Source organism: Chrysoperla carnea, chromosome 4, assembly GCF_905475395.1.
Source record: "Chrysoperla carnea chromosome 4, inChrCarn1.1, whole genome shotgun sequence".
Taxonomy (NCBI): Eukaryota; Metazoa; Arthropoda; class Insecta; order Neuroptera; family Chrysopidae; genus Chrysoperla; species Chrysoperla carnea.
This window is the reverse complement of record NC_058340.1, coordinates 44,383,368-44,409,049: the sequence shown is the minus strand read 5'-3', so window position 1 is coordinate 44,409,049 and position 25,682 is coordinate 44,383,368. Positions and strand designations below refer to the sequence as shown.

At 28.4% G+C, this 25,682-nt stretch overlaps 1 protein-coding gene across 1 annotated transcript in view; it reads left to right on the top strand.

Moving 5' to 3' along the window:
- The window catches only part of LOC123298736, a 66,298-nt gene that overhangs the window by 22,632 nt on the left and 17,984 nt on the right, over positions 1-25,682 (top strand). The window lies entirely within an intron of this gene.

Genomic DNA, 25,682 nt, shown 5'->3' with positions numbered 1-25,682 from the left:
CTCTTTTTAATTAACATTGAATGATCACATCATTTCAAGCTTGGAATTTTATGAAATCATGTTTAGTTTTTAGTTTTTACCTGGCTCGTCCCTTTTTAATAATCTGATAATTGTTTTGCATAGTATGCCGTCAATTCTATTTTAGTTGTATTATTCATTTATTAGAAAAATTATTATGTAATAATTGACTTTGCAACAACCAGAGTTTGCCACTGTATATTAGTTTGCTGTGCTTTAAACGACTTTATTCTCACGGCCATTGCCTCTACAACCATAACAGCAAAACATACGATATTTTTTAATTTTCGCACTTAGAGAGCATCCTTAGCAGGTGTTGCTACATCGATGTCAGCCGTAGGTACCGTAGCAATGAAATACTTATGAAATAAGACGAGAGTTGAGTATGGTAGGAAATGCTTCACTTCGACTAAGTTTGGCGAGTATACTCGACAAGAATTTAATTTTTTATTAATATATCTTTATAAATTATATCTCAAGTGTTATTCTGAAATATTAGCTATATTGCTTTACAGTTTCATTAAAAACCATTCGCTAGTTTTAGCGTGAAAGCGTAACAAACAAACAGACAAACAAACAAACATACTTACTTTTGTAATTATAATATATAGAGATTTGAAATATAGGTCTTAAAAAATAAAATAATTCTTTAAATGTCTGTATTTAATAATGCTTGGTACATAAAATTTAAATTTTCAAAGAAAATGAGTCAGTTTATTGCATGAAAATGTCGACTGGATATGTAATAATGCTTAACAATAATAATCTATCTACTTAAAATTAAATTGAAGTTATAAAGTGAGTTTTTAAAAAGATTGTTACACCACATACATTAATTTTCGCAATTTGAACGTTTGCCCAAAAGTAAACAGATTTGTTGTTACTTGAATTTGACCACATTAAATATTACCCACTGTGAAAGTAAATAATATCTATTTAACGTGGTAATCATAATCTTTAATATGATTGGCATTTTGGCAACAACATCTCTTCAAAAAAACGAAGAAAAATTATTATTTTTCCACAGATAAAGAACTAACATATATCATTTTAAACAGCTAATAAAACTGTACTGAATAATCATAACAATGTTGAAATTAATTGATTTATTCTGAACAAAAAATTTCTTCGAAAAGAGTGGGGTAGTAGGAATTACCAAGCCACTCAAACAGGAAACATAACAGAAAAATTTAGTTTTGAGATTGAAAGAAAACCGGTTACATACTTTTTTACTGTTACTTCCCAAATAGTAAATGTAAAGTAATTGCGCAAGCCTCTTTTAACTGAAAGAACTGTTAAGTTCTTTTCGCCAATGTTTGCCCGAGGCTAATAAATTACCTCTTAGTTTGTCAACCCTTACCTAAATGATAACAGCTCTTAAGCCAAGTTTGTTGTTAATTTATATTTATGTTTTTATACCTGTACATATGAAATATATATCAAGGTATACTAAGTTTAGTCCTAAGTTTGTAAATATTAATGCTACGAACAAAATTTTGGTAAAGGTCATAAAAAGACCCAAAGGTTCTACTTCCGGTTTTCTGTCCGTCCGTCTGTGAACAGAATAACTCAAAAACGAAGAGAGATATCAAACAGAAATTTTTATAGCGTGCTCAGGACGTAAAGAGTGAGTTTTAGCCCGTAAATGGCAACAAGAGTCAAGTTCTTCTAACAAGATTGGGTCATACGGACAACATTTGTAAGCCGCTATAGATAGAATAAAAGTAAAGGTACCTATTTTACAGTATTTACGACCAATGCATTGCGTCCAAAAAATATAATAGTCAACAGATTATTAATCAGACGTCGATCAAATTAAGAATAGTATGAAAAAGGCAACCTTCAGTGTTTGAAATGAAAAAAACTGTTACTCTAGCGTAGGAAAAGGCTCGGGTCCAGAGCGAAGGTTTGAGCGAAGACTCAGATACTCAGAGCTCGGGTAAAGATGTGATACTCCAGCTTGATACGATATTGAAAATTCGACGTTGAACAATCTTCTCCCAGGCTTGAACCACTATTCGCACGGTTTTTGTTCCTTACATAGTTAGGATTATCACTTTGATATTGAAGTTTTGATTTAAATTTCGAGGATAAACCCATTTTTTTTGAGTTTTGCTATGATAAACACACTTTTCAATTATAAGCTTTATAAAAAATGGGCTCTACACCTTTTTTTCTAGAGACTTTCATACGAAATATGAAACTCTTTAAAACTAATGCACTCTTTGTGGGAACATGTTTAATGAGAAGCTCTTGTGGAAACATCTGCAACATTTTTTTATAGTAATTTATACTTCATATAACAAACTAAAGGAAGTATTAGCAAAAACATGCGACGATATCCACCTTAAGAATCCCGAATTCATTTAGATTTGTATCAAGGTGACGCCTGTATCGTCCATACCTATATTTCATAGTTCAAAAGTCCTACCTACTTGTTGATACTTCGTTGTCCGTACTGAAATCGAAAATTTCTTAGTTATCAAAATTTCAATAAATATCTTAGGGATCTATGCATTTATGTTGCGAGCATGGTAGGAAGTTATGTGATATCCGCATTAAATTTTTAAATCATTGAGCACTAAGTCTGGACATCCCTTAGATATTAACTCAATTATTAATTAAAATTCATTGAGTTAATTTCACCTTTAATATAAAATAAACTCCTTTTACAAAATAATCATTTATTTAATAAAATTCCGTTATTAAGAAATACCATTGAACTGGTTAGGTTGTTTAAAGGATTAATTATTGCTGATCATGTTTATAAAAATAATTACATGAACGAGAGATTGTTCACAGCAAAATTATGTGTAGGTAACCTCTCTTGTGTATATGTAATTATAAACATTCCTTTCAATAGATTATAATAGTTAGGTCAAAGGTAATAATGAATTTTTTTTTACGTGCAATACGTGCTTAAAATATATTATCGCGGAATCTTTAGAAAACGTATCTACATGTTAAATAGATTATAGTTACGACAGATTTTACATGAGAAATCGATTATCTATAGAAGGGTTACTCAAAGTATGACACGCGAATCCTTCATGACAGTATGACAGGAGGTTCAACATTTGATGGTAGGAGGGCATTCAGTTTGCGACAAGAAACAAACCTGTCCATCACATCAATAATTGTGACATATTTTGTTTTTGACACTGTATTTTTAACTTTTATTAAAATTAAAAACAGTATTTTCTTCTATGGCTGGATTTTCTTAATTTTTTTACTGGAAAAGGGGCGATTTGCTGTTGTCTGGAAGCTTGAGCAGAGGTACGCGGAGCCTTAAGTTTGAGAAATCCTGATCTATATAGTAAATCACGATGAATTTGATACAATTTTCTAAAAAAGTGTTTTAGTAATAAACAGGCCGAATTAATTTTAGCACGTAAAGTTTGTGTGCCAGCATTTGAATATATTTATAAAGTGAATGATAATCTGAATTGGACTAGATTTATTTTATATAAATTAATTAGTAAAATTAAATTACTAAAATAGCCAATTAACTGATTACTTATTATTTTGATGACAGTTTTTTTGTAAATAACTAAACCTTTTTTTTAGTATTTTGTTAGCAAATACATCATAAAAAATGGTTATGGATCAAGGGAGTATTAATTAAAGGGCTTTTTGGGTTACAGAACAGTGTCCCGTACTACAATATACTGTATTATGAATTAGTTTAATAATTAGGCAAGCCTTTAATAATATTAATCCAGGATCTCCCGCAGTCATGATCCTCCCCTGAAACGGACCAATAAACGTCGTTATAAGCGATATGTACGTTTTTATATTAAAGTGAAACTATGTATACTTATGTACGAGTATGCGTAAATTTTCAGTCTATCAGCAAGATAAGATCATTTCGTATAATTTGAGTCCTTGTTCGTTCTATCTTATAGAAAATTTCTCATCAGATTTCACATTTTTGTCTCAATTCAAAGTCTGACAAAACAAGAAGTCGAAATACCAATATTAAAATATACACACATAAACGAAATTGAGCTTTTCTTTTATAAGTTTGGAGCATTTGTTTTGAAACAGAGTATACAAATTTTTAAAAAAATAATTAAAAACTTGTAAAGAAATGTATAATTACTTTTTCAAAATAAATACGCAATACGAATACCTAAATATAGTTAGAAGGCATTAAAATATTTTTAACGGAAGTTAAAAATTGATTGTAAAATTATCTTTGATTGTTTTCATAATTTTAATATATGCAAATAATTTAAACGTTCAGAAAATTGTAGAAGCAATTAAATAAATCACTGTATTCAATGTGAAATTGATTTACGAGTAGACAAAATTTCTGAACCAATTCAGAGCAGCTCTTCTTTGTTTTTCATTTTTTTTAAACTCTTTATTACAGTATTTATCTACGCCCGTGAGATAAGAACTACTTAGCTCACTCTTTTAGCGGGAATAATTAGTTTATTACCGCATGTATTTTCAACCAATAAAATTAGCCAAATTATTGTCGAAGTAACTTTATTAATGTTGATATATATTACATATTAACAGTAATGTTATCTGCGCTTCCACCAGAACTATAAGAATTATTTATATTATAAAATCGTGATGATCCTGGTCAGAATAATCGGACAAACTTATTGAATTATTTAACTGTCACTAATAAATGTTCGAAGTTTCAATTCAATCCGACGTTTTTAAGTTTGAAAATCACGTTCAAAGATTCCGTTTCATACATAGATACATATTTAGCTAATAAAAACGTGTTAAAATAGGCAAGTATCAAACAGTAGGTATATTATATCCATTTGTTACTTGTCTATTTTTATTGTCCGCCTTCATGTCTGGTCGCAGCATAAAATGTAAAAAATTCAACCAATATTAAAAGCGTGATGAAAATAAATATTTTATAGAGAAAAGTGCGTGTTTCATAACACATAAATTTATTTAAACATTAATAATATATTATGACTACTTTAATAAAATGCACCTGGCCCTTGGGTAAATTGTTGCAAAACTATAATTTTTATTTTGTATCCGTATTATGACTATGACCAATTAACGTCATCCTAACATCTGGATTAAATTTATATAAAATATGTATATTTGTTATAGTGTTTGGATTTTTCGTGACAAAACTCTTGTCTAGTCACCCCCAGCAAAGTGCACTACTATTTAGTGTATTTCCGATAAGTCACCCTCTCAAATATTTATTACACTTAATAGATTTGACGGTGCCGATATGTATAATATAGTTTCTGGAAATAAATTCGAGATAGAAGGGAGGGGGAAATATAATGAGTAATAATTGAAATAAGTTTCTGCACCTTGCCAAATAAATTCCTTAACGACCGCACAAATATTATACAATACTAGCAGACTCCGCAGTGGTAGCAATGCTTAGGTAGCTTTTATTTGATAAGGGTCAGAAATTTTTCTCAATTTTTACTACTTTTATTTCCCTCTTCCCTACAATCTCGAAAATGACTGTTCTGCCATATATGTATATGTCCTATGAAAGAAAATACTCCACATGTGCTCAGGAACTTATTTTCCACTTTTTTACGTGCCATATTTCACAGTAGAAAAATCGATCCATATTTCACAATAGAAAAAAATTGCGTGATTGCATGTCTTCTAATTCTAAATTGAATCGAAATAAGATCGATTATTATACCATGTATATAAGAAATATACATAGTATATTAAGTTTAGTCCCAAGTTTATAACGTTTAAAAATATTGATGCTACGAAAAAAATTTTGGTATAGGTGTTCATAGAATCATCTAATTAGTCCATTTTCGGTTGTCCGTCCACCCGTCCGTCTGTCAACGCGATAACTCAAAAACGAAAAACGATATCAAGCTGAAATTCTTACAACGCACTCAGGACGTTAAAAGTGAGGTCGAGTTCGTAAATGAGCAACATAGGTCAATTGGGTCTTGGGTCCGTAGGACTCATTTTGTAAACCGTTAGAGATAGAACAAAAGCTTAAATATAAAAAATGTTTCTCATAAAAAAATAAACAACATTTATTTGAAACATTTTTTTGTAAACATTACTGTTTATTACGTGAGCACACATTAGATGCATATTGCATAGTATGTATTAAAATGGGATTATCAGTTATGTAGTGTGATAACTGACAAAACATGGTATTTCAACAATTAACCCAGTCAATTGTTTGTTTTCACTTGGTTTAGAACTTATAACAACACAAAATTATTTTACCATTTTTCTGGCTTATATTATTCTTTCGGTGGAATAAAAACTATGCAAAAAACTGAAGCACCGACAAGAATTTATCGTATGTGAATGCATTGAGTAAAAAATACTAAATTTTTTTTTTAGAAACATTATACCTCTGATTTATATGGAATAATTATATATAATACATTTTACATTTTGCTTTAAAAAATATTAATGAAATCCTATGTAATGAAAAACAGTTGTTCAATACAATTCGGAAGAAAGTTGTAATAAAAAAAAACACTTAAAAATTTTGTGAAGTATGGTGGTGAAGATAAGTAAGTGTATTTCATTTGATTGTGAAATAAATTAGAATCGTCAATCATTTACTACATAAAATAGAACGCGCGTTTGTTTATGATTATACATGTTGAAATAAATAGTAAACATTACTAAATTTTATAAGATAGTAATTTATAATGTTGTATTTTTTTTTGTTTACAAAACTATAAAATATTGTTTTTATTTCAATTGTAAATTTTAAAAATTTTTTCGCATCAAAATTTAAGTCTGTTTTATTTCCGCGTACATACTAATTAAGATGTGTAATCATATTGGGAAACATGTTAATAAGTCTTCAGAATTTTGTTTAATTTCATAGAATTGGCACAATTTTTATCAAAATTTTTATAAAAGCATTTTTAAGAAAAGAATTCCAACTTGGGATTCAATGCGTTTCCATAGTAGCACAGGTGAGTGTACAATTCCGAAGACATTTTAGCAAAACTTTTTATCCAGCACAAATATTAGTGAAGACAAGTATCATTTACAAACTTTAAGAAACCCAAATTCGGGCTTTTCTTTGTCTTTCCAAACTAAACCGATTTTCTTGGGACATATCTATGAACACTCTCTCTCCATAAAATTATCTTTAAATGAAGAAAAAAAATTAAATTCGGTTCATTCGCTAATGAGCTACGGTACCACAGACAGACAGAGACGGTCAAACTTATAACACCCCTTTTTTCGGGAAGGGGAGGCCTAACTAACACCCCGATTTCCTGGTGGCCATGAAGCTATAAAAATAATCAACATTAATTTATTGCCTATCGATAAAAGTATTTTTTAAAGGTTCTCACAGACCTTTATATCTCTTGAGAAACTGTTGCTAGAATTGCATCCTCAACTTTAACACAATTATTAGAATGAATTGCCTGAATGCTAACCCCTTGTAGGCGAGATCCCTCTTCTACACATGCTAATAGAATCAGTTTATTTGTATACAATTTAACGATACGCAGAATAGCTTTTTTGCCAAAACAAAAAGTTTTTTCTCATCGTAAAGATCATATTTACATCGCTACTTTTAGCGCTTCGTGCTACGTTTCGGAACCTCAAAATATTCTGGAAAACATACTTCCAAAGTATAATTCCAAATTTGGTTTAAAATAAGCAATAAATTGCATATAAATAAAAATTAATTAATTCATAATCCTTTACCACTTATTACAGCATCGCGGCTTCCACGATTCGATTTTTAAAATGTTGTCTTTGATGATCTACGATATCTTTGATGATCTACAAAATTTCTTCTTTGGCCCTAAAATCAACAGATCAAGAATGTTTGTTCGGTGAAAATGTAAAATTTTTTAATACCCACCCATGATTATAAAACATTGATCACTCTCAATATGAAACAATAACTTACTCAAGAAGTGTTTATTATAAATTGGCAGATTTTTCATCATCTGGCAAACAAGGAATAATTTTCAATTATAGTTTTGAATCTTTTTAAGCCGCGTTTGGCTGGTTTCGCATTTTATTTACATCTAGATTTAGAAAATAATCCTTTCTCCTTTCTACTACACCATGGTATTAAATTATTTTCGAACATATATCTTAATATCAACTTGTTTGCTTATTTTTATCCAGAGAACACTCTATAAAAGTGCTGTACAATTTTGAAACATCTTGTATGTTACATATATTGAATGTTCATTGGAGATTTGCCGTAATTTAGTCTCTCGTTTCGTTAAAACGCCTTGGTAAAAATAGACTAATAAAAATTGAAAATTTATGTAGTCGAATATTTATAAGAAATTTGCTAAAAAATACTTTCGTGAGAAATATTTTAAGAGAATTTAGAAAAGTAAAACTTTTTAATGATTCTTTGCATTGAAAAACGTTTGAGGGGTGGTTTAGGGTAACTGACTGTCGTGTTAGAAGAAAACCCTAAAACATTTCTATACTTTGTATATTCTGTGAAAATATCGTTTGCAGCACGAAAACGAATTCTATTAAATCTGTTTAAAATAAAAAATATTTTCCAATAATACAACAATTTTCTTAGTATCCACATAGTCTACATTACGGCTTTAACATAATTTCCTACATTTACAAGAATTTATGTATAGTAGCTAGAACAATTTTCAAGAATGTCATGTATTTTAAATAGCTATAGGTATGTTTGCAATTTGATGAAAGAAAATTTTATTTTCTACATTCATGTTAAAATTTTCATTTCCGCGAGTAATAATCTGTAATGTTGTATACAAGTTAGAAATGTTTGTCAGGTTGTCTGTAACTATGATATGTATATAACTAACTATATACTCGTATACTAACTCTTATAGTTTAATTAATTACGATTATCGTTTCAAAAACAGTTCGCTGAACTTCTCTTACTTACTAAATTCATTTTATAAATAAATATCCACATATTATATTTTTAAAACATTCTAGTTTTCAATCAATTTACTTCTTTTTTTCAATTTTTTATTTATTATTATTTATTATATTATAGAAATCAGTTACGGTTGTCAATTTTATTAATATTACAAATTAGTGATCATTGATTTTTTTTACCTCTATACACAGAAGTATGTAATACTAGCTTGATACCTACCCGCTTCACTGGACTTAAAAGTAAAAACCACCGCTTTATAGCCTCCATCTCTCTTGATCTCAAAATTTTCAAAAAATTGTAGCAGACATCTGTATCTTCGCGAAAAATCATCTGATCTTGACTTTGTATCCAGTTCAATCGAACTTCTTTTAAAATATAACTCAACTTTTCTTAAAATTTAGCTCAAAAGTTATTATCATGCTCTATCGCTTTGTTCGAGGATTAAAATCTTATAAATTAAACGCATAGTGCAAAAATAATTAAGCATGAAAACCAATCTTACCATTAGCAAGATTCGTCTTGTCTCTAGAAAAAGCGCTATTTATTAACTGTCCTATGGTGCACTTAACACTTGTTACTTTAAGTTACTATATCTTCTGAAAGTTGAAAGACTATTCTGTGACCTGCTCTGATCTACATTTTTCGATAGAAACAAAACAGACACATTTACATTACAAAAAATTTATTTCCAAAGTTTTACAAAATTCAAAATTAATATAATATTAATAATAAAATAGATTTAAGGTATACAAGTTTTTTCCAAAAGAAATTGCATTAAATATATTTACAATGTGCGATAATACTGACGGGTGTCATTACATCTACTTGCGACTTCTCGAGGCAATATTGACATTAAAATTAAATACTATTATTAATAATGTAATTTCAAAGTAGAAATATCAATGCGTTATACGTGCTTATATTATAAACAAAAGCAAACGCGAGAACGTTAAATTAGTAAACCTTGAGAAGAAACGTGTTGGATCATACATCGGATCATTTTTATTGCTACTATAGGATAATCGAATTTGTTTTACACAATTCAAAATAATAGCAATTCGGTGTAGGATATCAATCAATATATGTGATTTCATTTAATTTTAGACATTGGATCATAATATTTTTATTTAAGAATGATTTCATGTAAATGAATGATTTTTACAGGGTTTAACTTTCATATTAATAACCCATATTCTAAATTCCAAAGTGATCATTTTGGTAATTGACAAAGCCATTTAACAAAAAAATGAGCTAAATCAATTTTTTAAATGGGTTTTCGATATTTTTAAGTACTGATTCAAGAGGAACGTTAATTGTAAACGTTGTGTGTAATTATATAGAGAGAATTTTCTTAAAATACGGCTCAACATAGAGGTCATGAGAGTGTTGCTATATGGATATCTTTTTGTGTTGTCATTAGGTATCTTCACGTACCCTATACCAAGGGTTTTTTGTTTTGTATAATATAAAACAATTTTGTATGTTTTTGTTTAAAAATTTATTGTAAAATTTTTTCAATTGAATGTTTGATTTATTTAATAAATATTGTATTATTTATTTGTACAATAGTTCGATATTGCGTATTAATAATTTTGAATTTCTTTAATTTGAAAATTTACTTATAATAACACGTTCGTTATCAAAAGAGTTAATAGTCGTGCTAAACGTAGAATTTCCAGTCAATAATCGCACGATTTTCGGTATATGTGACAGAATCCTTGTAATCTGACATCGGATTCATATTCAGCGACCAAAATTACCACTAGATGAAAATTACCGACTAGTTTAAGTTGGCTGCTTGTTCTTCGGGGTCCTATAAACACGTTACAAAAAGTTTCATTAAATTAACATTTCTTTTTCAGCTTTTCCATGCATCCTGGATATGCACTATACTATTTTATATCATTCACAACTCTAGGTCGGAAGTAAATTAGTATAAATTCTCTTTGCATATCATTATATGTTCTAAGATAATGCTTACACCCTCTTTTTTATTTCGTATTTAAATCAGTAGAGGTCAGCTCAGTATTTTGGAGTCGCGAATAGTATGATTTTTATACCACGTAAATATGAAATATATCAAGGTATACTAAGTTTAGTCCCAAGTTTGTTACTCTTAAAAATATTGATACTATGAACAAAATTTTCGTCTGTCCGTTTGTCATCACGATTACTCAAAAACGAAAAGAGATATCAAGCTGAACTTTTTACAAACTGAAACATTTTTTCGTAAACATCACTGTTTACCCGTGAGAGCACAAATTGTATAGTATGTATTATATGGGTATATCAGTTATATATATGTAACACATATGTATGTGTAATTTGATAGAGAAACCAACACTGTCTATACATGGTATTTCAACAATTAACTCAGTCAATTGTTTGTTTTCACTTGTTTTAACTCATTTCTATAAGAGTAATAAATTCACGATAACGGTACACAGATGTAATTTATGAAAATTCATAAATATGCCTTGGTTGAAATATAAAATACTAATAATAATGAAAACACTAAAATGTACACTAAATGTCATTTTTCATAATTTATTAGATAAAGTAATTTATTTATTTTTATTTTAACTAAAAAGTGTTAACTAAATACTAAAATACGATTCATAGAAAACAAAATACAATCGATTCATCCAGAAAATGTGATATATTACTTTGGCAGAAATGAAAGATTTTATTGCATTATTAAGAAAGACAATATAAAATAATAGGCATTAATTAATTATTTATTTCGACAGAAATAGCCAAATTTACGATAACTATAAACTGTGCTGTGTCTAGCTTAAGAGCTTAAACTATAAGGAAATATTTTGAGCGTGCCTACACTCGACTTTACCATAACTTTGATAATAAAGTTGAAAAACTTCAATTACTTAGTTTGAAGAAATTTAAATACGCCTTCTGTTCATTTTATCACCATATAAGATATCTGAAATACAGCTTCCACGATGGCAATTCTTAGCCGTCACATAATGAAAACTATCTTCGCTTGGCTTTTATTACCTGAGTTTCAACATAATGTATGCGAAAGAAAAAAGAATTCTGTCGAATATCTATATCAAACTATTGAATGTATGAAAAAAAAAACTTTCACACAAAAGTTATTTCTCTATATAAAACATTTTACGTTACTTAAAATTTTCGTGTACAAAAAAAAAAAGTTTGCTAGAGATTAAACTAAGAATAGTTCCATCCATCTGATCAGCTCTTCGTAACTGCATTTTCCGATTAAAAAAACGATAAACGATATTGCGCCGTCGAGAATTCGGCAAAATTAAGTGATGATAAACGTAAATGCTCTTACAGGCCAGACATACTTCATTCCTACTTAATTTCATACATAAAATAAAATTCTAAAAGATACAGTGAAACCTGGTTAAGTGAGACATCAAGGAACCTGCAAACTTGTCTCACTTATATAGAGGTGTCTCAGATACCCAGCCATAAATAAATATCTGTCTCATTTACAGAGGGTTCCGATAACAGAAATCAAAATACAGGTTATTTCAGTTATAGAAGTGCGATTATTAAATAAAATAACGTATTATCAATATCATTGCTGCTACAAAAATTATGAGTATCGAGCCTTCGCGCGAAATATTGTGCCTTTTCTTTAATCATCGGTTCACTTACCGGAACATTTTTTGTTACGAAGTTGCTTAACCCAAACACGGTTCAAGCTTAGGTGACAAACGTATAAGTTTTAGTTTTCCTTGTCTTTCAGAACATTGTGATTGACTTTTATCTTTATTCTGAATTAGTTTACAAAGAATAGATATTGACACATTAAATTTGACATAGACTTCATCGCGTGTCTTCCCACTTTCATAAACGGATATTCACTTCAATTTTTCACGTACTGGTAACGATTTGAGCCTTCGTTCCGGCATTTTTCAAATAAACGTTCGTATGATAGTAAAACAAAACTCAAACTGATGTTATCTCTGTTCTCAGTTACAGAGGTTAATGCACATAAAATTTACTCGCTGTCTCAGTTATAGTGGTAACTACGACGATAAAATCGAAAAAACGAATCCCAGATATAGAGGTTTGCTTAGCCCCACTAATAGAGGTAATTCAGTGCCAAAGTGTTGAGACCTCAGCATGAGTTCCAATTATGGAGGTTTCTCACTTATCTAGGTCCCACCTAACCAAGTTCCACTGTATTATACTAAGATATTTATAAAAAAAATACAGTAAACGGATCATAAATGTCATTTATTTTTAAACAGTCTTTATATTTTTTATTAATATTCATGACCTGACCTAACCTGACTCTATACTTTGTAACAAATACAAATCATTAATAACCGTTTTGTCAAAAAATATTTTATATGTAGGTATTATTTAAAATTAGATTTCAAAGTCAAAAGTGATTCAATGATTTATTATTTGATTTTGGTGATCGAACAAAATTAAACTTTTTGAATTCTGAATACGTCACACAGCTATCGATTTTTTGGTAACACAATCAAATTTGATCCGATCTTATTGGAATTTTTTTTGAAACCCACTAATTTTGTGTCATTCTTTTCAGCTGTGATGTCAATGTTTCGCTAACTATCACTTTTGTTCTTCATTCCGAGACCATGACTCCACATTCTTGAAACCTATTAGAGCTAGATTAATTTTGATCACAAATTTGAAAAGCATGACTCAAATTTAGTTGGATTATATACTTGGTTTATCAAAATTGGATAAAATTTGGATGTAATAGCGCAAAATTAAATTTTTTGGATTCTGATGACGTCATAAAGTTAAAAAATTCGTCTTTTATGATAGCACAAGTAAATTTGATCCGATCTTATTGGAATTTGTTTTGAAACCCAATAATTTTGGTTCATTTTTTTCAGCTGTAATGACAATTTGTCGCTAGCTACCACTTGTGTGCTTAATTTCGGGTCCAGGACTCCACATGCTAGAAACCTATTAGAGCTAGATTAATTTTGATTAAAAATTTGAAAAGTATGACCCAAATTTAGTAATATTACATACTTGGTTTATCCAAATTGGATAAAATTTGGATATGAGAGGGCAAAATTAAATTTTTTAGATTCCGATGACGTCATAAAGTAAAAAAATTCGACATTTTTGATAACACAAGCAAATTTGATCCGATCTTATTGAATTTTTTTTTGAAAATCACTAATTTTGGGTCATTCTTTTCAGCTACAATGTCAATTTTTTGCTAGCTATCACTTTTGTGCTTAATTCCGGGAATTTGATACTTTATCATTAGAATAAATTTAAAAAGTTTATCAATTAAATGTACCTATTCTTTAAGGTAAAATGACACGATTATTTGCTTTTACTCTTATGTTAAATACTATCAGTATACGAATTTACATCAAAATCGTTAGAGCCGATCCCGATATATAAAAGGCGGAACCTTAATACTTGCCACCGGCGCTTTGTACCCTCGTTACGGCCCTGCTAAAGTGTGTATTATAAGCAATTTCTTTATGAAAAGTTAAATTGAAATGAAAATCTCTTAGTAGGACAATAAATTTCAAAAAATTTTAGATTTGTCTGTAGGTACTGTAACTTATTAATTGCCTGTGATAAAGTCAATATAAGATAAAACAAAAAGCAAGAGTCTTTATTCGTATAAATTCATGTGTGGTATAAAAATCCGTATCTAAAAGATATAATGATATATATTCGAAATTAGAACGATTTCGTATTTTTGATTACATAAATAAATAATATATACAAGACAAACTTTGGTAAATGTTGATTTCGATCGTAACCTAGTTAGATCATGCATTGTAGATAAATATTTATTGTATAATGATCGTTCTTATAAACTTTACAACAGAAATAGATCTTCATTCAAGTCTTCTATAAATGTGATGAATAACTTTTTACATTTTTGTACTAAAATAAAATATTATTTTCCAGAATTTGAAATTAATTTCATTCAGAATAATCTTTGCATGTTTGAATTATCAATCTCACAACCTTTATTCATACAGTCTGCTTTCAATATGCTGTGTATAAATCTGTCAATATCTTTGCGTTTTTTGAATCGTTTAATAGAAATTTTGAGACTATCATGCCGAAATTCGGTCCATTTCTTATTGTATTATTAATATTATATCGTGTATATTAAATATCGTATTAAGTATTGATTAAAATAATAAAGTTACTGATGATAAATAAATAGTGGAAACGCATATAAATAATATATTACATTACATTTTACTATTTAAATGTTTTTTTTTTTTGCGCTCCCGCCACATTTATCTAGAAATGTGAACAGGTATTTGAACAGTATTGAGGTATTATTTATTATTATTCAGGTATTGTGAGTAGATCTTTATTAAAGTTGTATTCGAGTAGGTACACTTTCGAAGGCTCCAGCCACTCCAAATGTCAGAGGCCAGTTATTTCAAAGTTTTTTCACCTCCGGCAATGGAAGCTAAAAATTCTATGATTCTCTTTATCTGCTTTTTTTGGAGGAAAGAGAAGTTTTTTAATAAAGAAAATTGATATATAATGATCATTTGTTACATTTTGTTCAGTAAGTTTGAAGTTTTGATTCAATAAACGCTTGTGCATGAAGTATCTACACAAAGTTTTTTTATAATTTAATTTTTAATCATAATTATTAATAATTTAAATATCTTTTACAGTTTATTTTAACGCATACAAATAAACTCTCTTCTATATATTTTTTGTTAATTAAACTAATTTAAATTAGTTTATATGTCATTAATTTTATAATATTACCTGAAGCTAGTGCAAACATTAATTAACTGTATGATTTATCTAATTAAAATCATTTTTTATTTCCTTTTTTTTAACTAAATAGTATTTTTTATTATTATTATACCTTCTGAACCACTTCAAATATTAATAAATTATCATTTTAACCTGACTCTTATGAAGGATAATCTTCTGCAGTCCTTAAATTTTTATTTATTTACAATTTTTTGAACTTTATATAAGTCAAGGTCCTTCATGCATAATACTTTTAATAGTTTTTTCTATCTCATTTTCTTTTCTTTAGGTATATTTGTTTAATTAAATTGAATATGTTAATTAATTATGAATACAAAGTGTTCCAAAATGACCGTATTAGGACAATAAATTAATAAGATAAAAATATTGCTATAAGGGGGCGGGCCTTTTTAATCTTATTATAAGTATTTTCGAAAATTATGCTCATAGAGAGTCCGAGATTTAGCATTTCTGATGCGACCCTTGAGGCCCACACGAACAACTTCCCAGCATTAAAAAAAAAACTCAATTGACTCGACATGACTCGACCGAATGTTATGAAATTCTTTTTAGATCATATTCATATATCATTTCTTGTTCGCGCGATATCGATTAGGAAATAATTTTAAAAAAAACTCGCCCGACTTGAAAGGACTCGAATGTTATGAAATTCCTTTCGGATCATATTGATTTTGACATGCTTCGATCGAATCGGATCCATTACAACAACTTCATATACTGGGATGTTAATAATATAAGCATCAAATAAAAATTCGAAGAAAAAAAGATATACCCAAAAAAGGATACAAAATATTAATAATTGGCTATTTAATATGAATTTATTGCTATCTAATAGGCAATAATTCATTGATAAATTACATGAATATTATATAATAAACAAATAAATGAATACACAATTTGCAAGAAATTGACAAGAACTTTACAACAAAACCATATATATAATGGATAGATTTTATTTACGATTGTTAATTATAATTTTATGAATATATACGAATAACAATTCATTGTAAAAATGTAATTATTGGTAGAATAAAACGTAGTTCAAGCGAAAAATATGGACTCATGTTACTTAACACTAAACTATATAAAAATTCTATTACTATAGACCAGGAGTTCATTGTATCAAGAAAAAACACCAAAGGCATTTTTTTTTAGATCTAGTATTTTACAATTATATTTAAATTTACATCTTTTTAATTTTTCTTGTGGATTGTAAAACAACACTACATTTAGTTTATCTCTAATTTATTCAAAAAGTTATTTTAAAGATTACAATTTACTATAGAATCATTGGAGAATTTAACAAAATACTTGGAGACAATCCACTCAAAATTACACGTTCTCTGATAAATAAAAGAAATCGTATTCTTTGATGTCTGTATTTTCAAACCAGTTTATGTTACAATTTCAGAATCCCAGATACTGATAATAAATTTCGAAATGATGACAGTTTAATCGAAGATACATGATCAATATTGAAGCAACGATAGCTGAGTAATGATTTATGATTCCTATCCGAAATTGCAAAGACAATAGCTCGTTAAAATTGAGTACTCTTATTCGATTTTAATACAGAATTCGATAAGCTGCCTCTCTTATACGGGTGTATAAGACAGTTTACATTTTTTTGACCTATTTACCTATCCAATAAAGCATCGGGTTGTACAAAAATATACAAAAAAGTGTGTTAACTAAGAGTAGAATTTATTAAAATAATATGTACCTATAAAAAGTCACAAATGTTTATTATTTTCAAATGCAACAATCACCTTGCTTTCTGAAATATTTTTTGTTTGACGATCGGGAAAATGGTGCTTAAAGAGTTTAAACTTAAATAATTATTAATTATGCTTCTCAAACTCAACACCTAATACGTACACCTGGAGACATAAACAAAAATATGAATTGATAAATTTGATAATAAAAACAAAAGTACTCCATGTTGAGTTCCTGATCTTAAAATTTGAATAAAAAGTAACATATGTAAGTATAAGTTCATCTTTATAAGCGAAGCAGTATTCGCAGTTATTTAAACATTAGTTGTCTTATCTGTATATTAACTCCAACTTAAGTCTAAATATTCATTCGCCTTGAACTCCGTTGTTTTTTTTTTTTTTTTTAATGTATGTTTTTATTAAAATAAAAAAAGAATAATAAAATTGTTTTACGAAGTGTATATAATTTATTCATATTAAGATAGAACATATTCCTATAAAGTATATAAATACACCACACCATGCATAATTAGAATTCTTACTATAGTATAGGACATAGTGGCTTAGGACGTTCCAAAAACTACCAAAAGTCTGTACAGTAGAAAACCGTCTGCCAATCAATTTTTGGTGTATTGAACAGTTTTGGCTTTTATTCAAATGAATGGCAGACTGAAAAAAATCACCCCGATGACTACAAACTCACGCTCTTGTAAGTATGAAAACAAGAAAATATTTTTATCTGAAATTGTTGTAATAAGTAAAATCGTCATTACAGTCGGGGACCTTTCAGAGTCAATAGGTTTCCACAGGACGAGAAAGAGGTCCCCCGAGTGTAATGACAATTTTACTTATCATAACAATTTCAGATGAAAATATTTTCTTGTTTTCATACTTACAAGAGCGTGATTTTGCAGTCGTCGGGGTTTTAGTTTTTTAACTTTATTTTATTTAAACCATTTTGGGGTTATACTTCTTACTGTAGTATAAGACATAGTGGCTTACACGTTCCAAAAATTGTAAATCAATTTTTCTATTGAACGATCTTTGCTTTTATTCAAATTAATGGCATATTGCAATAATAAATTTTTCTCTGTTTTACAAACAAATATTAATCCGTGCGACTTCTGCACGCGGTTTTTATCTTTACATTGTTTTCTTTGGTTACGTTTTCTTAAATATATCTGCTTCTATTGATCGAATTAAGACGAATAAAAAAAAGAATTGTTTGTTAAGAATTTCTGCATCGACCTTGCCGACGCAGAAATTACAACAAGATACAACAATTGGAAATTTTCAATTGTTGTACGTTGTAATGATGCATATCTGCATTTTTTCGAGTTTTTTGCATTTTGGATTTGTAATGTTTCGACTCATAATCAAGTTTTGAAAAAAAAAAAAAAAAAACCCGTTGGCACTATCGAAAAGTACATAAAAGACCTGCAATTAAAAAAAGATAAAGTCCGATGATTGCCTGAACTGTACGAGCTATAGAAATTTTCAGAAAAATTTGTATTCTCAATTTTAAGGCTATGTATCGTACTAAAATTTATCGCCCTTTTTTATAATCATAAATTACATCTTTTTCCAAAATTGCAACTCAATTCCTTCATTTTTCGAAAAGTTATCAAAGAAAGTTGAAAATATTAGGGCAAATTTCTACTGCAGTATATGTTTTTACGTCACGATAAAATAACATCTGCTGCCTGTAATACCTACTTAACCCGATTACCATTTGCCTTCATATTGCCATTTGTAATAAAACACATAACTATTGATATTAAAAAGTAAAAGTCTGTATATTTATGATGCAGTTTAATTGATATACAAAACTGAAAACAATATTTTATAATAATAATAAATATTGTTATTATTATTATTATTTAAAATAACTAAGTGGTTTGCCAAATTGTAAAATAATAAATTCAAAAATGATTTTTAATGAGTTCTAATTTTATTTTATTTAGTAAAAAGTAATTATTTGCTGAATACCTAGAACAAAAGTAATGTTTTACCTCTATATGTACCTAAAAAATTAATACATTTTTAACGAAAATTTAGTATCTCCTGATTCTAAAATACAATTTTTGGTCATAATAGTAGAAGCCATTAAAGATTCCTGGCAGTGCACTACGATTACTCTACAACCCCCCGATGATTTTTCGACCTCCTCCATGTTTGTCACAGGGGTCATATTTGAAAACTACACCCCCCCCCTCGGCGTGACGTTACATATTGCATAAACAACTGACGATTAGATCAATTTTTGCTTAATATTTTGATTGTCTTTCTGCTGTTTACATGTGCCTGGATGTCTTGTGACATTTACACCAGATTACCTCAAGTTCAATTGCATAACTTTATATTGGCAAGTGCATATTTACAAATAGTTTTATTGCTACTAATTATGTCCACCGTCCACATTGCATACATAAAATTTGTCATAATGCCGTCCAATGGCATGAGAACGTAACGACAGTTTGTTCAATTCACCTGTAAACTATAAAAACTCATATTATGATTGTTTTCTTATAAATAGAATATTTTGAAGATTTTATTTAAGTTTTATTTTATGAATTTATAATAACGACAGTACTTATACACACAAAAAATAATATAAACAAACAAAATCGAACAAAAATTAATTTTTTTAAATTTCAATTTTTTTGGATTTTTTAGTATATTTTGAAACATTTTAATTGCATACCTCTATAGTGATAAGCGAACCTTTTGCAGATTTGCAGTTTTTTGCATTGGCTTCTGAAAATTATCCTAAAAAAGTCTATATGGTTTAAAGCGGAACTTTTTAGTTTTACCTTTTGCGCCATTGGGGTGAAGTGGTTTTAAATCGTAACGTAAATCAAGTAGAATAAAAGCTGCTAAAGAAATGCTAAAGTAACCCGAAATTTACTTTCCCTATATAACTTTTTATTACATATATGAGAGTTTTTAGGGTTGCTGATCTCGAATTTTCAGTCAAAATGTTTAATTTGTTGCCCGCCCCCCTCTCTTAGCCCTATATATATATATATAAGTAGACCCCCTAAACTATTAATAAAATTTTTTTGAAAATTTAAGCCTTTTTAAGGCAAGTAAGGGTTTTAAAATTGCTGACCTTGAATTAATAATCAAATTGATTCAATTTTCAATGATGAAATTAATTCAGTGAGAAATCTTAAAATTAATTTTCATTAGCTAGGTTAATTTTCTTAAATTGATGTAAAAGTGTAGGAAAATAAATTGAGTTTAAATGGACAATTAAAAAAATTGTTCCTACTTATAAATATATTTGAAATTTCCAATAAATGCCAAAATAAACATACATAAATTTAAAAAAAATATTAAACATATAATATAAATATTTAACAAAAAATTATGATTATTTAAACTTAAATAGAAAATGAGAGCAATAAAGTCATGGTAATATTATTTATTATATTGTATATACATACATTTATGACGTCATTATATTATGAACAATGACGTTTATATAAAATATAAAATTGTATCGTGATTCGTATGGTATTCATCCGTATATAAACATTTAATGTCTTTTTATACCATGTATATGAAATATACCAAGGTATACTAAGTTTAGTCCCAAGTTTGTAACGCTTAAAAATATTGATACTAGGAACAAATTTTTGGTTTAGGTTTTCATAAAATCACTTAATTAGTCCATTTCCGGTTGTCTGCCTGTCTTCTGTCGTCTGTCATCACGATTACTCAAAAACGAAAAGAGATATAAGTTTGAAATATAGCGTGCTCAGGACGTAAAACGTGAGGACAAGTTCGTAAATGAGCAACATATTTCAATTGGATCTTGGGTACGTAAGACCCATCTTGTAAATCGTTAGAGATATAACATTAGTTAAATGTAAAAAATGTTCTTTATAAAAAATTAAACACCTTTGGTTAAAACATTTTTTCGTAAACATCACTGTTTACCCGTGAGGGTACAAATTAGGCGTAAATTGTATATTATGTATTATATGGGAATATCAGTTATATATGTATGACGTGTATATATGTGTAATGCGACAGAGTAATCAACACTGCCTATACATGGTATTTCAGCAATTACCTCAGTCAATTGTTTATTTTCACTTGTTATTTGTAGTATTAAAATATAAAACGAAGTAAACGAAACATTTTTTATGCAAGTGCAAGTGACATGATTCTAACTTCATGTGATACATCTTTGTTGTGTACTTGATATAAAGAAGAACATCTTTATGGTCATTCACCTAAAACTAACTTTACAGTAAATATACAGGGTGGGTTATTTTAATCTATACACCTAAATATATCATTTTGTGGGTAACTAATCAAAAAATGCAGAGTAGCTTACTTAAACAAAAGTTGCAGATAGGGAACATCATACTCTGATATCAGATTGGGCTGAGTTCTTCGGGTTTCTTTAATAGCCAATTTAGATCCTAAACGGTAAGAGATAGAATAACACTTTAAATTAGAAAGTTAATTCTCATAAAAAAACTAACAATTTTTATTTAAAACATTTTTTCGAAAAACGTTAGCTTTCGGGCACTTTTTTTATGAGGATCAACTTCCTAGTTTAAAGTATTATTCTAACTCTTATCTTTTAGGATCTAAATTGGCTATTAAAGAAACCCGAAGAACTATATGTTCAATCTGATGTCAGAACATGATGTCCCCCGTCAAACTTTGCAAATTTTGTATGTTATTTTTTGATTGGTTACCTACAAAGATATTTAGGTGTATAATTTAAAATGAGCCAGCCTGTATATAGTACGGATAGAGTGAACATTTCGGATATTTCTTTCCTTATTGAAATTAGAAAGGGATGAAGTAATTAATAGATATTTATTTACATATTTTACACTAGTTGTGTTGTGTTAAAGCCTTCACTTCATATGCAGTCACTCATCCTTCTTTTGTTCACAATAACGTCGATTTTATTATTTTGGTGCAGAACCCTAATTTTGTTTTAAACATCCCATGTAACCAGCTGATAAAGACGCTTTCTATACGTGAAACAATTTTTCAAATCGTATAAGTACCTGGTACTTACACCTACATCTTGAAGACTGTGCAATTCTCTGTATTTTTTCTATATTTTTATTTTCTGGCCGTTATTTTTTTTTACCAACGTTACCACACAAAATCTCCTATTTCCCCTTTAAAATTTTAAAATTTTCACAAACTTTAAATGTTGTATTTATTTACATCTAATCAAAATCCTAAAAAAAGTTTCAAGCTCCTAGCTTTAAAAATGACGGGATTTCCATACAAATTTGTATCCTCTATTTTAACCTAGTTGCTTAATTAATGCAAATTGTTAATTCTCAATATAAATGTTCTCAGATTCTTCTAGGATGTTAATTTAATGATTTTGAAAGGTTATGCGACTGCTAAAAAAATCTTCCGAAAAATTTTTTCGTGATCGTATGGACGTGTATTGGATGTAAATTTTCCCATTCTCTGCTTTTTACTTGTCTACAAATATAGTAATTTATATCAATAGACTCATAATTATGATAATCCAGTATAATACGGCACCATCCCACTGAAAAACGCTCGAATAGGTACACTTAATTTTGGATATTCCACTTTTTTTAAAGTTAATTTATAGTACAACACTGGGTATTTCGAATTATTTAATTTTAATAATAGTTAACATTCACTTGGACGAAAAAGGTTTAGTAACCCTAACTGATATTAAACCGCTGAACCAATTTTGATGAATTTCGATAGATGAACACTGGCTACTTTTGTCGCGAAAATAAAACTTGAAGAGGATGAAAAGGGGACAAACATTTTTAAGGTGAAACAGGTCATAAGCCTGATAATAGTTTTGTTTTGTATTAATAGATGTCGATACGTATACAAATTAGAAAATAATTATAGTATGTCATTTGGAAGTTTGATGAAAGCTTGACGCAAACATCGCAACGATGATGAAAGCTACGCAAACATCGCGGCCTCTCTCTCTCTTAAATATTTGAGTGCTTAAAATTTTTTACTTTTTCAGTCTTATTAGACGCTTAGTTTTCGATATGTGACCACCACCTCATACTAAGCTATAAGACCTTGGTATAGGGAGTCAAGTATGTGTGACGAATAATTCATAGTCAATTGTGTTTAAAGTTAATGAAAAAAAAAAACTTCATGCAGACTTATTATTATACTTATTTTAAAAAAAGAATTTTTTTTTAAAGAGGAGAACTCGACGCATTCGTTACGTTGTCAGGTTCAAAAACGGAACGTATTTTTTCATTACAAAAAATTTAACGTAGAATATCCGTTATTCTGCTATTTTATTGAAAAAAAAATACATTGATCCTAAGAAAAACCATCCTCTTGAGAATTGCTAAATTCAAATTATTATTTTTGGATAGTTTGATACTTAAAGTTTTTTTTTATCGGATGGAGTATTCTTTGTTTGGTTAATAGGCAAAAATTGGAAAATCGGAAGTGCAAATTTTATATAATATCCTTACTATTAAAAAAATTAAATTGTTTATTATTAGAAAACTAACATATGTTATACGTTTTTAATAACTGTGAAATTAAAATCAATGACTTGAAATTTTAATAAATTATTCATGTTATAAGATATATTTTTGAAAGATAAAATATTATTTTTATAAAAATCTGATTAATAATATATTTATAATAAAAATATCAAAGAAAAATAAATTCATGAAATTTTACATATTATTTATGTAAGAAAAATAATTTATTAAAATTAATTTATTTGCACAATGACAGAAAATTTAAGGAGATATGAAAGGATTGGATAATACTAGGGATTTCAATAAAACTTTATAAACATATTTTTTATTAACAAAGTTTCCAAAAATCACAAAAAATTATTAGGTCACCGGACTTTTTATTATTATTTTATCGTTCAAAGTTGGCTGAAAAAAGATGAACGACGCCTTAATTTAAAAAAATTATTTATTTGAAAAAAATAAAATTATTTGAAAAATAATTTAAAAATGTGGGCACCACATTCCTTTCTTGCACAGACAATTAATCAAAAAACTTTGACAAACTTTGCTTTTTATTCGCTAATATTTTGAATGAAACTACCCGTTATTAATCCTTTGAAATGAATATTGTCCTTTTTTTATCCATTAAAACTGGACTGCCAACGACATACGAAGAGAAATATTTTTGGAACGAAATATGGATCAATTAAAAATGTTTAGCAATATGAAAAGTTGATTATTTCGATAACTAAAACAAGTTTGTATATTTTTTATTTTAATATCAATAATAATACAATTAGTTTCATTAGTTTCATAACTTTTAATTGATTTTTTTGTGGTTTCAATAAAGTTTTGAAAAAATCATTCGATTGAAATTCATTTCACAGGTTGTAATTTTTTATTGGGCGATTATTATTTTCATAGTCTTTCATAATTTCTTATTAATAAGCTTTAATATTATTAAACTATCCTGCGTCTTTTAATCTGAATACAAAATATTATTGAATTTAAATATTAGGAATTGTTTTTTGTTCCTGGTCATTTCACTGATTTAAAAAAATAATGAATCCATTTCGTTGGGAAATTTCAGTCTTTGGGTCGAATATAGCTTAGTAAGATAGAGAATTGAATTAGCTCTTTGAATTGCCCCTGTTATTAATTTTTTCTATCGACCTACTCAACTCCTACTTCGTTTAAGCCCCAAAATTGTATTTATAACAATACCTTTTTTTAATCTCCTTGTCCCTGTCTGTAAACATGTCAAAAACCTTCATAGTTCAATTTTTATCAATAGCATGCCGTTGAATTGATCTTTCAGAGAAGAATAAAAAGTATCAGATAACTTTTCTCCCCAAATGAACATAGCCAGAATACAAAGCTACATTACGATATGGAAATCTGAAAAAAGTTTCGATCAATAAAGGCTGTCAACGGAAATTATTACGAATATAATACATTAATAAGAGGAGGGCAAAGGCTTAACTAAAGTTTTGAGGTGCAAATTTTTTAAGCGTGGCGCTTCGTGTAGATTATGGTTTCATAGGTCTTTGAGAGATAAATAAAAATTATGCAGCAATATTTTTACATTACGTAAAAATTACAGATTATAGATCATTTAAATTCATTTATTGCCAAATAAAATTAAAGGGAAAAGTGACTTAGGTCCAACACTCCTGATTTTAGAACGGGACGGGATTTTGACGGGACCCTTTTATGCATGTACGAGACACATTCTCGTGTGATTTTTCTCGTAGTGAAGTAAACAGAATTTCTTATAAGGAAAAATTAGTTTCCTGTTTTAGAAGCACAAAAACCTATCTAAATTTATCACCAAAGGCCCATAATCTTTATCTAGCGTCTACTTTGAAA